The 18,270-nt window shown below is 39.3% G+C and overlaps 1 protein-coding gene across 2 annotated transcripts in view; it reads right to left on the bottom strand.

Moving 5' to 3' along the window:
- Nucleotides 1–18,270, bottom strand: part of ndst1b (N-deacetylase/N-sulfotransferase (heparan glucosaminyl) 1b) — a 92,553-nt gene that overhangs the window by 54,570 nt on the left and 19,713 nt on the right. For both annotated transcript variants that reach the window (XM_036588601.1, XM_036588602.1), the window contains exon 2: nucleotides 13,103–13,211. The gene's annotated coding sequence lies outside the window, so the exon portion shown is untranslated. The remainder of the gene's footprint in view (nucleotides 1–13,102; nucleotides 13,212–18,270) is intronic.

The raw sequence follows: 18,270 nt of genomic DNA, 5'->3' as shown, positions 1-18,270 counted from the left end.
ATTGACTTGGACTTGTTTTGACTTGGAACGTATCATGATCTTGACCGCAACGGTACAGCTACAATACTATTAAACATGCTATTAAACCATTAAACATTGGCGCTTTATCATAAGTATTTTCATCAATAAAGATACCAATTTCAGCTAATATCCTCAGCCAACTAATAAATCAGTTAGACCCTTATATGCATTATGAAGGACAATATTGTCAATCTCTAGACTGTACCAGAAGAATGGTCTAATCTACAACAATTCCTGACCAAATACCTATAGAGACAAAGCTTCAGCTCAGACTGGGGAAAGATGTGTAAAGATCGGGCAAGGAAGAACAGAAGATTAAATGAATGAGAGGAGATCCTTTTCTCTGGTGACAGCCTGGAGCTCTCCCAGGTGAAGGATGGCTCTCAGTGACCGGCCCCGAAGGCCTCATTCCCCTGCAGCATGCCAAGAATTCCTAATGCAACAGCCCATTATGAGAGCAGAGCAGGCTACTCAGCGAATCAGATAATTGAGTTGAACAGCAGCTGGGGGAACAGCAAAAGAGAGAGCGAGAGAGAGTGCGAGAAGCATTGTCACTGAGCATCGCAGAAGACAGTAAAGGAAAAATGTCCACGTCCCAGTTGCTGCCTCTTTATTTTCCACCCCACTCGGAGAGTGCTGCACTTCTGTAATCATCTGCGTGGCCTGCCAGCGATCGCCCTGGAGCGTGAAGAGAGCAGACTGAGTCGTTAAGACTCCATACTCCTCCACAGAGGTCCACAGAGGGAACCTGGAATTTGGACACCAAGCACTTTTTAATTGTGAATGACTATGAATATCTGCGCAGATCTCTATACTAACTTTCCCCTGATGGCCCACCGATGTTTCCAACACTTTGCTCTGCTCATCATGCTCTGATGCCTCACTCAGGAAAACACTTTCAAAAGACTTTTTTTCTCCCTCCAACCAGTCATGTTGTAAGAGCTTGCACTTGCTTTTTTAACTCCATTTTATCAACTGTATCGTCAAAGAAACACTGAGATACTTTGGCTTTGACCTCTTTAACTCATTAAGCTCCTTCCCTGGAGTAGCTACAACACATGTACTTCGACATTAAAAAACGCAAATGTGAACATACTTGCATCGAATAATTATATAGTCACCACAGCATAGTGCTACACAGTGATTTATAACAAAAAGTGTATATAAGCAGTACGATTGGTGGCAAGGATGATTTGTGTGCAGCCGCAGCCACACAAAGAGGCTAACATGTCAGTTAGCAGGCTGGCCACCAGCAAAAAAGTAAAGATAATACTTTCCTGACTGACTGCAGTCTCTCTCTCATGTGTTTATTTATATCCAGTGGGGAAAAAGGCTTTTTGCTTCACTGGTTAAATTAGTTTCTTCCACTTTGGATATGTAGTGCTGCTATATGACGTGCCACCCCTTTAGATGTCAACATTGCCAAAGCAGTAGCTCTGTTGGTTGAAGACGCGAATTTGCATGTCAAAGTTCACCAAAGTTGAAATCGACGCAAAAGTTCTGCATGTAAAATTCATTCTCCCTAGAAGTCGGTGATGTGAAACACGGAGCATTCCAGTGCGGTGAATGTAATTTTTCTTGTGAAACTTTGCTTACGCTGGCTTCACATGGTGAAACTTTCATGCAACTTATTGCATGTTGAGAGATGCCTGCAACATAATTGCCAGTGACAGCTAGCAGATAATCAGCATCATATTTTTTGAGACACCTCATTATTCTCGATGTAAAGTCATCCACCAGATGTAATTTACATCTGGAGCATTTTTATCATCTTTGAGTGTTTTTTTCCAGCTAAAACTGTTATTCTTTTTTTTCCATATCTATAGGCCTACATCTGTATTGTATTCCATCCATCCATCCATCCATCCATCCATCCTGTTTTCTTTACTATATATTTCAGTTATTTTATCTTTTGTGTGCCTTTGAAAATTACTGTTAAAGTAGCCATTATAGGCATAGGGGAGGAGTTAGTCACTTTAGCCATGTAAATAACAGCAAGTTAATCAAGAAGAATAAACTGACAGAAGCAGCTGTTAGTGTTAGCTGGCTAGTTAATGCAGCTGTTTAGAGAAACGTTAACTTTGAGAAACTCTTGTTTGTTGTCATGGCTCAGAAAACTGACAAACTGAAAAACTACCAAGCTTCAGTCAGTCTTAGGGAGTCTCGTTTCAATCACCCAATGAATCTTCTTTTTTAAGTTCATGTCAAATGATCCAGTGAAATTAGCCGTTTAACAGTATGTTGGTCGCCGTGATCATGTAATGCGTCAGCGCTGTTTTAATTGGACGTTTTATGAAACTTGAACGTTGAGACGCTTGCAACTGTTAAGGCTTCAAGTGAGTTGCAGGACACTTTACATTATGCAAACCATGTGCAATTGAGTTTCAAGTAGTATTCAAGCAACTGAAGTTGCATGAAAGTTTCACTGTGTAGAAGAGTTTAAAATCAGGTTGTTTGTTTCGATTAATAATAAAAGGAGCTGACATGTGAAGCATATTCCTATGCATTTGTTTGCTTGCTCAAAACAGTGGTTTGTGACAAAATAAAAATATACTAAATGTTTTTAAATGTGACAAAAAAGGTTAAAAGGCAGAAATAGACATGACTTCGCTTTAAAGGGTTAAAATAGGGATGTTGGAGTTGTGTAGATACTGAGACAGACATCAGTTACACAAAGCATTTCTCCTGTAATAATCTGTACAGATCTGTGTGAAATTTGCATTGCTCAAATGCACCCAGCCTTCCTCATGGAACCACATTACTGCAGATACTCTGTCTTCTAGCTTCACTCACTCTGCACTGTGTAGGGAGATTTGCCTTCCACGTCAGCTGAAAGCTTGACAGAACAAATCATAGTAAACCCTCAGGACAGAGAAGCACCCAAGTTTGAGCCTGAACCGTGGCTTGACTTGGCCTCACTGCCATGCATATACACAGATGATTTCCGCTGTTCTTTAAATATGCAGTAAATGATTAATATCACAGAATGGGTGAACCAGGTCACACAGAACTAGAAGTGAAAAATTGGTAGACTGTTATGACCTCAGCTGCTACAGACCTGGAACAGGCTGTGGCTGGCCAGATGTCATTATTCTCTGCCATACTTCCCAGCCATTTCGCCCTGGATCTGAAATAAAGCTGCTCTCATTCACTACAATCCAAACTAAATATTTTTTTGACCAAGAAAGAGGATCACAGAAAGGTACAGTTCTGCGCAAATATTTTAGGTGAAAACTGTAATGAATGCTATGTATCTAAACAGATAAAGTGAAAGAAAATGCATATATGTATGTATGTGTTGGGTATTTTGCTTTAAAAAAAAAAGATACACATGTATTTCAGTAATTTTCACATTTCTTCAAAATGCAAAACCACAAAGTGAGTTATCTGGGCCTATTTGAAAATTAGACCAATCAGAGATTGTTTCATCAAGGGATGTGTTTTTGACTACATTCACCCTGTTCATTCTACTCGGTTGCATTTGTAGTATTTTTGTCTTGCTCTGTGCCACTGATTTTTGCCTCAAAATGAAAATCCTTGCTCGAAATAGAGGCACATTCAGCAGAAACCAGAAACAAAATCTGCACCATTTTTGATCATTTTCAGCCATTTTAGTGCATCTGTATCTAAAACACTAACATTTAAATAAATATAATTAAATATTAACAGAAAAAGCTTAACTACTTCCAAACCTCTCTTCAGGTAAGCTCAGTATTTGTAGTAATACCTGGTGGGGCCAAATTCATTAAATTTAAATTGGGTGTGCTGGATGTGGATTTTAACAAATCCACACAATGGCCAGTGTCCAAGAACCAAACTTGAATTCATTTACTCATTACACAAGATATCAAGAACCTTTACTTGTATTTATCTCAATGTTATATAGTGTTTTTCCAAGCAAAAAAAAATTATTACCCAGATCTCTTTGCAGTAGTGCAACAAATCTACCTTAACGTCCGCCCTGCCGTGTGTCAGAGCACATGGGAAACCAGGCAACATCTACAAATCTTACACAAACCACTTATCAATACCATGTGCTTGTTCCATTTAAGAAGCCAGAATAGACCATAAAACAAGCTAAAACACTTCTCGTTTTTGTAAACTGGGTCAGAGTCCCAGTGGTCCTCAGCGCTCAGCCAATTGGAGTGGACCAAGGGGGCAGAAGGTGGCGAGGATCTGCCGCTCTACCTGGCCTGCTCCCCTAGGCGCTGGTCAGCACAAGTAGGCCGATCCACTGGAGATGGAACCGATCAATTAGGTGTGCACCAGTGGGGGCCAGAGGTCAGTGGAGCGGGCAGGAGCCGGCAGCGGACATGGGCTGGCATCCCTCCTCACCCACACACTCCACATGGATACACACCATCTGCCAGACTGCTGTCAGCCAGGGCAGAACATACAGAATGCTGATGTTCAGAGTAAACCAGCTTAAGCCCCAAGATCCCACCCAAACACCCCCCCCCAACACAATTCTCTCCTGTAGTCCCTCAAAATAAATAAATAAATAATTGCAGCTTGCCAAGTGTCAGTGGGCTTTGTGTCAGAGCGACTGATCTCTTGTCAGAAAAGCCTATTAAATTTCACTTAAATAATTGTCTCTTACACTCCATGTGCTGTGATTTATGCGGCAGCTCCAGTGAACAGTTAGCCAAGATGCATCATCACAGCCCTGTTCTATTTTCCCCCCTTCTTCACCATCTTCATTCTTCTAACCCACTACTAACTGCTAACAGGACTCCACTTTGTATGACTGATAGGAAAAAAGGGCCCATTCACCATTCTCACACTGTTCTGACCAGGCTGTGAATTGCTTAATTATAGCACAACAGCAACTTGAACAAAAAATGAAAATTACATAATGTCATATTGCAATTACTGTAAATTGAAAAAAAAAGTGTGGTTAGTCAGGCCTGCGTTCAACACTGAACATTACAAAAGTCTTTAACGACAGACACCAGCACTAAAAATTTGGGATTGCTTGTTATATTGAGAGTCTTATGTTTGATTGTATAATATTGAACATTCTGAAGATGTTTTGAGTGTCTAAGGTGTTTCATAATTAATTTACAATATCTAATAAAAGTTTTCTTATGGAGGATATCTATTAGTCATCTTATTCTTGATTATATCGATTAAGCAGTTATCTATTCATTGCCATTTCTCATCATGCATGTGCCCCAAGATTATCATAGCTTTGTAAGTCTGAGACATTCTGGATAGACACATTATCATAACTTCATTCTTGATGCTATAAAGCTTTCTCTGTCATTTTACAATCATCTACATTGATCATTCTAAAGACATCTAAATAAATCTTCAGCTTTTTATTATTTGAAACCAGGTATGCACCTATATAGAAGTTTGGGGTCAACGCTAATACCTGATATTCTTCATGTACATGTCTGGTCAATCTAATACCGATGCTGATACATAAACATTTATGAAAACATAGAAATAGGGCCAAAATTCACTTCAAATAGCATTACAGGGAAATGTAATTTTTTGTAGGGATACAAATACAGTAAAATGATTGATTGCAGATATTTTAGCTCAGTAATCCAGTGTCAACTAAACATTGTACTCTTCCTGAACAAAATGTTTGATCAAATACTCGCCTGAAATACTGGTCAAAAATATCAGCATTGGCAGGTAATTGTTTAAAATATTATTATTCGCATCAGACAGATGTTTAGATTTGACTGATATTTCAAACTGGTATTTGATGGTTATTAATACTCCAGAAGAGCACAATGTTCAGACGCTGGGTTACTACACTGAAATGTCTGCCTTTTATTTATTCTACTGCATTTGCAACTCTACAGAAATAAACGTAATAACCTGATAATTCCAGTGTATTTAGAGTCAATGTCCCAATTTTGTAAATGTTTATGTATATCGGCATCGTTAGATTCATACATGTACCTGTCAACACTGATTTGATCCTTATATCCTTGTACATCCTTATTTGAAACCTATAAAGTTCTGTAACATCATATGATGATTTTGATTTTATGTATTGAAAAGATTGGAGTTTTTAAAAATGCTAGTTTAGTAATACATGGAATGCACATGCCAAGTTACATACACATCATCTGTGTCATCTGTTTCGCAATTTTCCACTTGATAAACAAGAAACAAGTGCTCACGACGAGTACAAAGTTTAGCTAATAAAAAACAGTTGATGATTAACAGACCACCTTTCCAAAGCATCCTCTCATACACACACACACACACACACACACAGACACACACGCATGTGTGTGTATATACACAGCAGTACAGGGGGCATTTTACGCCACTGAAAAATATTTATCCTGCAGATTCAGAGCAGCGGCCCACAGAAATGGCCCTCATCACTCATCCGCAATAACTTTTCAACCGGCAGCCTGTTTTACTCCTAAATCCAGCAATATATATGCATCTACCATTTAATCCAATCTATCCCAGAATCAGATTCTCTTTCTAATCTGCATTTCTCCTACATGCGCCTGTATGGATTATGTACTCTTATAGATATTGCTATAATGATGAGCTGTGCATGAGACGAGGCTGAAAATGAGGGAAATGCAGATATGGGGCTGTGTGGAGACACACTGCCGCTTTATCTCCATCTTCCCTGCACCTCTGTCAGGCTCGTGTGAGGAGGGTAATGTCAGTTCGGGTGTCGGGCTGTCAGGGGGAGCCAACACACTGAGCCCTGCACTTTACAACCGTCACACAGCACAAAAACCACTGCCACCTGCCTCCTGTCAAAACATGCAATGTACACTACCCATTCAAAGTTTGAGGACACCTCGCCTTCTTTTAAAAGGGTTGATTTTCACTGTTACTTGTTACTGTTAAACGTTAATTAAATGGTTTTCCTTGTTATGAACAGCAGGTTTAACTTGAGTTTTCTTTCCTGAGCTATTGCTAGAAGCACAAATTGAAAATCTTTCAGCCCAAAGGTGGTTTAAGCAGCTGAAAGGTTTCAGTGCTGATGAGTGCACATCATAACAGGGGGACAAAATGCTATACTATCACATATATTGTAACTATCGATGTACAATGACATGGGAATCATACTGGTATCTGCAGGTAATGGTGAGATGTTTAGATTTGACCGATGTTTTAAACCAATATTTGATTACTTATTTATTGTACGCTGGAACAGCAGAAAGCTTAGGTGGTGCTGGGCTACTGTGTGCCACTTGGTATCTGAATATTACTGTACCTTATTAACCACACAAATCCATAGTGGATGACAAGTGGCTTGAAATTCACGCTGAGAAAGGTGTCGAATTAAAGTCATTATCTTAAAGACAAAGGTTAAGGTCTAGCTGTCCTTAACATTAACATTACCAACATAACTGACCTAGTTATATCAGATTTCATTTTGTACCTTTTAGCTTGTGAAGTGTTAGTTAACATTAGCTGATAACAAATTTTCTAAATTTACAAAACGACTGACAGTTTTTATTCATTAAATCTATATGCGCAAAGTCTACAATGAGCTCCTTGTTCACTGGTGCTTTTCTGCTTCCTATGTGCTATAGCTGAGCTCTGTACTACTGCTACTGTGCCAAAGACCCTGTGCCAGCATGACGAGGCACTTCTTGTCCAGTGTCCAGTAGCCTTTAGCAGGCTGCATGCAACGTTTGTAGATTTGCAGCAGCATTTGCTTTCTTCTTCAGACTAATAAGGAGCTCTGACCAAAACACAAGACACAGACTCTAAACTGCCCTCTGGTGTATAGAGTTCAGACATATCATTCTCTTTTATATGAGAATGATTAACTTTAGCAAGAAGCTTTGATTTGCATATCAAAAAACCTAATTTACCATTTCATTTTGTAAACGTTCATGACAATTCAAATGTTCAAAAATTCTGAATAGACTAGAGAGAAGGCATCTTCAACACTGACTGGTTGCTGTGGATGAATGTGGATGATTTATGTCTCGACATCACTTTAGACTTTAGTATGTCAGGTTACTGCAAATTGTCAAAGAAAACTCATTTGCACTAAAAACATTTTAAAAAGCAAGGTGTCTCCAAACTTTTGACAGGCAGCTTGCATGTGTGTGGATGATTCTGAAAGCCGACAGGCACGCACCTGTCAGCTCCTCAAAGTTCCGACCTTCACTGTGTTATTTCCCTGATGGAGCGCGCACACACACACACACGCACACACACACACACACATGCACACGCACACGCACACATGCACACAGGACAGAACCATACACACTTCCGACGTGCTCCAGAGCAGCCGACTGCAAGAGAGAGGGAGCGAATCGTAAACACAGCCTAGCCATGGATCAGACATTAGCCCATCACAAGGAGGACAGCGGGGGGAGGATAAGAAAGAGAGGGAGAAAGAAGAGCGTAAAAGAAAAAAGGCGTCATGGGTAACATAAACGAGTACTGGGCGGCCACTACCCACCTGTCAGCGGCCGTGGTTGGAGCTAAAGCAAACACAATCAAGTTGCTGAAAGCTCTGATTCATTAGTATTCACGCACATGCTCCAGCTCTGCTCCGGAACACCTGTGAGGCTGCGTTACATTTACATCAAAAAATAAAAAACAACAACATACTAACAGAGGACCTGGACAAGCCCAGTGCTCTGGGCACCAGCAGTATCTCATTGTAAATGATCTTAGCTGCAGAGTTAATCCAGGAGGTGTTCCAGATATCCGTATTATAAGAGGAGGAAGGATTGGGTTGCCGGTGTTATTATCTACACAGAAAATATGGTTAAAGGGAGAGTTTGTTAAAAAAATAAAAAAATAAATAAACCAGACAAAAGTACAGACAAAATTCAGGCTTCTACAAGTGTTTTTAGCTCTGCAAAGTTCTTTTGTCCACTTTTGCAGTATGTCACACACTGTTTAAAACCACATAAGCATATTTTTTTTTGAGATTATTTAACAAGTCAATGAGATTTTGCTAGATCTAGTTTGCTAGAGTTAGTAATACATTGAAATGTTGGCCACCGTAAATCTACAGCCAAAAAAATGGTGCTTTTTGTTTTTGCCAAAAGAGAACAAAAGGCCAAAATGTTTTCCCCCAAAAATGAAATAGGCATACAACCAAGTGTCACAATTTGTCAAAAAATTGCAAAATATAACCAAACAAAAAACAAAAACAAACAAAAATGCCTTAGATGACCAACCTTTATCTGTTGTTAAGAACGCTGAATTTTGTAGGCACATACAGTACATGCTGAAATAATTTAAACATTCATTTTTAAATTAAATGTTTGTCAGTTCAGTTGAATTTCTGTTTCATCCCAGGACTTTCAAATCAGTAGATCACTAGCTAGGCTTCTATTACTTGTCAGCTACAAAGGCCTAATAGCTCCAAGGCAAACTTAAAGAAGCAAACTTCAGACACCAAATATGTCTTGGCTGATCAACAACATTTGAGGTAAGAGGAAAACAGCGTAAACCTTATTTTACATCAAACCATTCCTCTAAAAGGAGGGGGGCTCCTGTTTGTATCAAATTCACATATTCCGCATAAGTAATGTATAGTGCACATGGATAGTTAATTTCCTGTTTACCAAGACAAGGCCATAAGACCTTACAACACGTAGCTCTTTAATCTGCATTTCCACCTGAGCAAGCCCACTGTAAAACCTCCCAGCAGAACCTCCTGTATAATTTATAGGTCATGCATCAATGTTATTTTGAAGTTTACGCGTAAACGGAGGATCCTTTTGATGATGTAATTAAGCGGTGTGACAATACAGCCATTCTCTGCTACCAGAGGACTTTAATTAAGAGGTGCGACACCTCATAAATGAGCAGCCAGAATCTGAACGCTCACTTCTCAGAACTGCTTTAATCTGATTTCAGCCAGCAGGATTTGATGCAGATCACACACTCATGTAAGCCAGTCCCTACACAGCAGACCCGCGCTAAGAGATGCCTCGCTCACCTATTAATAATTCAATCGCGCCGATTGCTTTCAATTATTCATAAAAGTTTATAATTCATCTTCTACCACAATTTCCCTCCATAAGGTGAAAAGAAAAGGAGAAGTCGGTGAAGGGAGCAATGATGCCCAGCAGCTACATGCGATCTTCAGGCCTCCATTAAACGGTCAACACTCCTGCTCTTCGCAGTGCATCCACAGACTCTCAGCGGCTGCTACGGCTGCACAATATATTTGCTAAGTGTTTTCGACAAGAGTGATATTGCAGAAGTGTGCAATATGCTAATGAGCCTCTAACCAATCACTGATTGTTTTGTGTGCTGTGAGAATCGTTACCAGTCACAGATGTTCTTAAGGTGTTTGGATGAATTAAGGCATTTACATAAGCTTTTTCTGCAGTTTCATCTTCTGTTTTCCCTCAAGAACGTGATTTCTCAATGCTGTTGTTGCTTGATATTTAAAGAATGTGACCTAACAAAGCTAAAAATTCTAAAAATTTCATTCGGTTTTGTCAAAAATGACCTTTTTAAACATGAATTGTTGAACATAAGTCACATGTCAGTCATATTATATTGTTAGTCTGATTGGTTTAATCAGTAGTAAACTCTTCCCAATCTAAATTCTGCTCTTAATCTAGACACCACTGTATCACATTGAATTATGACTTTGTGAACTGTAACATCAGGCAGCCATAAGGTGGTCCTGCTTATTTCACACTCAAAACACAATTACTAGAGTGATATTTAGCTATATTTGGGAGTGCTTTACCTTGGTTACGTTTTGATTCCTTCTTTATTCTTCATTATTTGCAATATTTACCATCTGAAAAATGACAATGTACCTTTTACCTCCAACATTGCTCAGCCTCAGCGGGCACAGATTTTAAAAAGCCAACGTACTTGCAACTCCCCGGCCAACTTATTCAATGAAAAGAAGGTTCTTGCAAGTCAAAGGCTTGTGGAGAATGTAGAGTTTCAATTGAAAAGAAAGCACATTTGACAACGAGACAAACACTCAAGTTGCCACAGAGCAAAACAGGGACCTTTGCCACTGGCTGCAATTGCCAACATCAATATTTGCACAAGCTTCAGATGATTTGGTGCGCTGTCCTTCATTCACTCCTGTGAATGTAATCTTTACCAAGCAAATTCATCAAGATAAAGGGAACAGTGTGTTGCACTGCTTCTTCTGAAGTCTGGCCCCATGCAGTGAGCACATCTTGCTCTCTTTGAGCCTTCTGCTAATGGGAACGCGCACACCTACATCCTAGTGCTGCTGATACACATCCGTCTCTGTGCTCCACTCTCAACACATACAGTGAGGAACTGCTTCACAACTGCTACTTTCAATCTCAGATCCTCTCAGCTCTAGCAGGACAAGCAGCAACACTTTTTTTCCGCCTCTACCTGAGACACCAACGTGAGGCCTCTGAAAAGCTCCTTTCAGATAGCAGACTATCCAGCAACCTTCATACTGACAAGTAGATCCGCAATCTAAAAAGCATGTGTGGTTGCACGAGTTGCTAATACCAGCGAGAACACATTAGCGGGTTGGATTATGTCGTAGATATTTTATCGATGCATAATGAGCTGCTGAAGTAGCATCTAAGAGCTTAAGAGGAGCATTCCATTACAGCCCAAATCACAAATTCCTGTAAAAGCCACACCGCCACTACAGTGCTAGCAGTGATCTTACGAACAACGTAACTATTGTATGCTGCAGTGTTCACAAAGGCTCCTGCTGTTGCACTGCTTTATTTTTGATGGAAACTTTACAAGAAATAAGAAGAATGAACATTGTGCTATTTAATAAGCTGGGAAAATGCCTTTCTTTTCCACAGGGTACTGAACATGCAGAACACTTCCTCCTCCAATGTAATCAGAAGCCATGCAAAGAGAAAAAAAATCCTCCTACTACTCCATTAACCCTTAGAAGTCACAGTTATCGTCAGTGATAACAACAAGCATAGGTAATTTCATATGAATTCTTTCTTATTCGAAGCTCGTTGAAACAAGCAGAGAAATTCCGCTGAAGTGCAGTTCCTAAACTTTCAGTTAGTGTTTGCAAGCAGAAGAGGAGACATTTCCATTATTATCTGAATTTGATTAAAAGTTCTTGATGTGTCTTCAGTCTTGTTTGTGCTAGACAGTGAAACATACAGAATGGAAAAAGAATGTAAACGTAGTTCACATTATGAAATTAAATACGCAATTATGTAAATACTAATAATTCTGTCAGAGATAACATGTTAATAACGCCTTGACACGTTAAATAATTAACATCAATAATTTTAACACTCAACGTATTTTCCTAATTTGACTCTTCAAACTATTTATAGTAGTCTGGGCTGAAACCCAGCTGCTTGCTCACTGTATGTTATGACGACAGAATCAATTATTGTAGCCCTTTTGTACAAATATAGCTTGTAAACGTCTTTTAAAGCAAAACCGGCTGTCCCTTCAGCAGACTACTCTGAGCAGTGCTGGCAGGAGACCTATGGACAAATAACAAGCAAGAGCAAAGTCGAAAGCTACAGTTGCCCTTAAGAGCTTCCCCTGTAACAAGAAAACAAAAGCTATATGAACGTGAGTAAGACTATACTGTACACTGTATATGATATAATATATTCAGTTGAAGACAAAACTTTGAACACCCCTGGTCAAATTATATGTTTAGCTCATTTTCTAAGTGAAAAAATGTTAACACATCCTCTACAGAGCACAAATCTAAATATGGGATTTTTCTGCAAATTTTAGAGCTCAATTTCTTTATTTATTTCCTAAGTTTTACATATTGGAAGACAGTAAAACACACAGTACAAAAACCTGCCATAACATTTCCACTTTTTGTTTTTTTCCCCCGATATGTTAAATTTCTGTACTTTGACTTAGAAAATCAACAAAACGTGTAACTCTTATAGCTGTGACAAAATGCACTCCTTTTCAAATGGAAAAAAAATCTGAGCAATGTGATTAAAATACTATTTTAATGGATAGCCCTAGTAATTACATTTGAATAGTACAGCAAAATAAAAGTAATAACTCTCGACTTCTAAGGTGCTGCAAATGTGTTCGTCTTTCTTTATCTATGCCAGTCTGACTATTTCACCACTTCCAGGTCTTTATGAACCAAACATAGTGTACCGACCTTGCACTGCTTATTGCCTACCTTTTTGATGACTGTGTGCTGGAGGTCCTTCTTCTTATATCTCATCAAAAGCGCCTGCCCTCGGATGAGTTCTGAATCTGTGTTGGAGACGGAGACGCCGCAGGCATTCCTGCAAAACAAATCACAGGCCATCGATTAGGCACACAATGACAGGAGTACACACTGGAGAACGTTCCACAGACACAGCAGGTGGGCCTGTGAGAGACTAGTGTTCAGCTCTGCAGCTGAAAAAGAGCCTAAAACATATAAGCTAATTAAAATATTTCAACTATTAAGGTGAAAAGCTGATATCCTTATTCTATGATGCAGCTGTGCTATAAAGGCATTACTTCACAACACAAAGCAAAGCACTCCTTGTTTCATCAACAATGCAAAAACAGTCAAAACCAACAGTGAATGAATCACTTAGACATTTACAATTTTGTGTGCTTTAAAAGCTGATTGAAAATCTAGATCTAGACACCTCATAAGCAGCCACAGTGACTAGAGGCATGGTTCATAATTCAGGTAGCCAGCCTGCTCTTATGTTCAACAGCGCTGACAATCACAGGTCAATTTGTGCTTTCCTTACTGCAGTAGCGAGAGCGCTGTCCTGAACAGTCCTGAAACGCCTTCAACTGGGCCTCCAGGTATGAACTATTGCTACCTTTACAGTGCTTGACAAGCAAAGAAGAGAACAAGGGGTTGTGGCAACATCAGAGAAGAGGTGTAGGTTTATCTCGAAAGATATGTCTTAGCGTGGCCACATTACACGTGAGTGAAGAAGAGAAAAGAGGAATCTGAGCAGCTGGATCAGGGCCATGGCTGGATTGGCAGAAGCATTGTAGCAATGGCGACTCTGGAGCACAGCCAAGCCTGCTCTCAGGGAGAGAACTCAGCTCACACTCTCTCCCTCTGGCAACGAGGCAAGAGCTCCACCAAGTTCCACACACTCCCACAGGGCTCTCACGATATCAGAATTCTGATACCAAGTGTTTTATTATAGTGCACTCATAGTTCTCTGGACTGAACACAGAAAAATATTCAAATTGTTACACACAGGGATGCATAATGACATAGGAATCATGTGCAAGTGAATCTTACCCTGATTTCTACGTTTTTATAAATGTTTACTAAAATCCCTGTATACCTATAAGATGTTTGAACCTCTCTGAATGACTCTGTTTTAAAGTGAAGTGCTGCGTTCTAGACTCAGAACTGTTCACAGTGGTGGTGACAGAAACCAAGACTTCCAAAGTGTTTAATGCCTCTAGAAGCTCCCTCACATTAAAATTACAGCATGAAATGATTATGAATACATAGTCTGGTACCTGAGCCACTGTTTCACAATCTTCTGAGAAAGTTTTTGGCCTAAAATGTATTTTTTAAAATTCATTAATGGCAGAAAGGTACATATCACTTACCACCATTTTGTTTCATTATCAACATTACACATAAAAAAAAAAATCAGAAGACAAGTGTAGGTTCACCAGTCATTATGTAAATAAAATGGCTATATTTATGTTGTAGACATCATGACCCCTGGTCCCTGTCACCACCACTGTATCCTAACCTGAGCCGGTAAGTTTCTACAATGAACCATTTCACATCAAACCACTCTGAATGACTTTGTTTTACATCTCAAAGACTGAATTATGCAGAAAAAAAATGTGGAATTTCAGTTTAAGCAAACCTATTTTTGTTGGTTAACAGTCTGAGATACCCCTTCACTTTTAATAAGAGTCTGAAACATTGCAAAACAGCGCAAAATATCCAGAACTGAATTTAACAATGTATAGTTAAACTCCATATTGTCAATATTGCAATCTAATCCTAAATTCAGCGATTTCTCTGGGTCCGGCTAAAACGATGCTAAATGTTGTTTCACGTCAAGATTTCTTGTCATTTGTCTCATTCAGCGTTCCATACTCTTACACATTTATCTAAGATCAAGAGACTGCTGGAATTTGGTTACCTATTATAAGTACTACAATATTATTTCTTCACACTAACAATACCTGCTGACAGCCGAGGACCCAGTACCCAGCTAAAGGCACTAATGTTAGTGTATTTCATACTGTCTACAAGTTACATCATCAGCAGGAACAAAGGTTTTGACAAAGCTCACAAGTTAGGAAGAATTTCAACCGCTACAACACCCACTACTGTATTGTGCATCGGCAAATAAGTACATGAAAAATATCAGATATCTGTATCAACCCCACAACCTATCCTTATCCTAGCTACACCTAGCATCCTAGATACACTTTGACATCTACATCTAAACAAATACATTACTAAATAACTGAACCATGATTTTATTAAACATGTCCTGAAGGAACAATGAACAGTGAGATGACCTTAGTTAAGTAAGTTAAGTTAACCCCTAGAAGTCAAAAGTCATGCACATTTCAAATATAATTGCATAATCATATCATTAATTATGTAGTAATTATATAGGCACACAATTATGTTCATTTACATTCCAGATTGCCAGGTTCAAGTCTGTAGATCTGATTCTCCTGTTTGTATTGATGTCATGACAACAAAAACAGATCAACATTTTAAAGGATGTTTTTCTTTCTGCAAAACAAAACCGAACACACAACAGTAACAATCACATTCAAAATAAATATCATCATCATCATCATCATCATCATCATCATCATCATCTGCTCACTCATTTCTCTGCCTGTTTTTATGAGCCAAGGGAGAAAAATAATTATCAAATTCCACAATGCTTTTGTTATCGCCAGTGTTGAGTGCAAGTTCAAAGGGTTAACAAAGCATCAGGCATCCCCTGACTACCTGACCGTCCAGCCTGGAAGACCTATTACAGTGCTCCACAAATGGCGCGCCACTGAGATGAGGCTATCATTCCTCTTGCTGTAATCAAGAGCCACAGTTCGGGTGCTTGAGTGACAGATTACAATCAAAGTAACATGACATCATCAGCCCCATGGAGAGGAGAGGAGAGCGCACAGACTCAGTCAATGGTTATTGCAGCTGTCCAGGGCCAAGACCCTTATATCTTTGGCTGGCATGTGTCACTTTAAAGCAGCTTCGGAAAACAGCAGAGGTGAGCGAGGAAGACAGCCAACAATAACAGAGTCACACTTCACTGGTGCCTGTCTAAACAGCTGAGACCATCCTTCATACCAACCACCAATGCAGCTTCTGCTGTTTCAGTATGAAGACCAAATGCACAGGTCTGAGCTCTGTAGCTGTTTCTATACCCTAATAAAGGTTAGGCTTATGGGTCAGTTCAATGACCCATAACAATATCATAATCCTTTTTGGTGCTATGAAGAACCATTTCTTAAAAATGTTCCTTCGGGGGGCTCCCGAGTGGCGCAACCGTTGGCCCTATCATCAGGAGATCGCGAGTTCGATCCCTGGTGATGCTACAGCCATCCGTAGCCGGGAGTCCAAGAGAGCACAATTGGCCTCGCTCTCTCTGGGTGGGTAGGATGGCCCCTCCTTCTCCCCCCATCACTCAGCGCGATGCTAGTCAGCGCAGGCGTCTGTTAGCTGACGTAACAGATCTGGCGGTTGGCGCTTTCCTCCGAGCGCGTTCGGCTGTCCAGTGACGTTGCGTGAGCGGCAGTTCGAAAAGAAGCGGTGGTTGGCTTCACAGGTCTCGGAGGAAGCCTGTGTTAGCCTTCGCCCTCCTAGTGTTGATAGCATCGTGTGATTGGGGGAGTCCTAACTAGCGGGTGGAATTGGAGACGACTAAATTGGGGAGAAAAATCGGGTAAAAAATTAAAATGTTCCTTCAAGAACCATATACAGCTCTCTCATGGGCAAGAACCGTTAAACCATGCAAAGAATCACTTAAATGTTTTTGGACTTGTGTTGGTTCTATATGTAACCATTGCCTTTACTAAAGAACCCTTAAAAAAAACGTTAGTTAAGAAAAATTCTCTCAAGAACAAGCGCACAAGATGTCAATGATAAGACACCACTCATAACAAGCGCCCAAAAGTTACTGGAGTGCTAATAGGGCCCCCTTGTGGAGAATCTTCAGCCTTGCTAAATGTGAGTGAGTGAGTGAGTGAGTGAGTGAGTGAGAGAGTTATAAGCCAGGTCCTTAATGTGCTTTGCATTTACAACCAAATTAAATTGTACTGCTTTGGATACTTTTGCACTCGGAAAATTATCTCTACTAAGGTTAGGTTAGTTGCTGGACACGCATTGCTGAAACTTGAATCCCTGAAATAACACAACGCCATTATAAATGGATTATATGCTGTGTGTAAATAAACAGAATTAAATATATCCTTTTACTAAGACTGATGGCAAAAACTGACTGTGCATAGTTTAACACCTGAGAAAAACATGTCTTATTTTTGGGGCCAACATAGTGGTCACTGTTTAAGTTCAATGAAAAAATGACAGTTCTTTAACACACATTTATTTGTTTACGATAAAAACACTTGAATGCCACATTATTCTTACTTGCCTGGCTGAAATAAAAGACTAATCAAATAGTTGTTAAAAAATAATGTTTTAATCGACTATGTCCTAATACTCTGGGTATAATTTACAGCACTTTTAAAGAGCAGGTTTTGCCTAAACAACGACTTGATAACCCAAGCGGGTTAGCTGACTTCTGTTTATTAGTTCTTATTTTTCTTCTTTTCAGTTTTTTTCCAAACAAACAACACATTCACAACTTCTATATAGGTTAAATATAAATTTGGATACACTGTACATGTTTAGTTATCATGTGTTTAGTGTCCCTGCTTAGTAGTTAGTAGTAAATTAGCAACTTAATTTATTGCCAAGTAGTTTTTCTCAAAGCTGTCATTTTAATAGTTTTCTTTTAGATCTCAGTTTGTGATTATTACAGTATAACTGGTTGGATCACTTAAAGTAATAAATTAAATTATGTAATGTTTCCTTAAAAGATTTCTCCAACAGTATAGTTTGTGATGTATGCTTATACTTAGAATGTGTGTATTCAATTCCATTTAAAATTTCAAATCATTAAAACATTTCATTTTAGGCAAAGAGTTTCCTCAAGTCATTTGAGGAAACTGAGCTTATCAGGTTTTACAAGATACTCATTATTTTGTTATTCCTGTTCTGTGGATTCTGTGGTTTAGGTGCACACACAGAAGAAATGTCACAGCCATTTTTTCAGGTAGCTTAAAGGTCACTCTCAAAACCATAGTTCTCGATTGACC

This window comes from Colossoma macropomum, unplaced genomic scaffold (genome assembly GCF_904425465.1).
Source record: "Colossoma macropomum unplaced genomic scaffold, Colossoma_macropomum, whole genome shotgun sequence".
Taxonomy (NCBI): domain Eukaryota; kingdom Metazoa; phylum Chordata; class Actinopteri; order Characiformes; family Serrasalmidae; genus Colossoma; species Colossoma macropomum.
The sequence above is the reverse complement of the archived record's forward strand: the minus strand, read 5'-3'. Positions and strand labels throughout refer to the sequence as shown.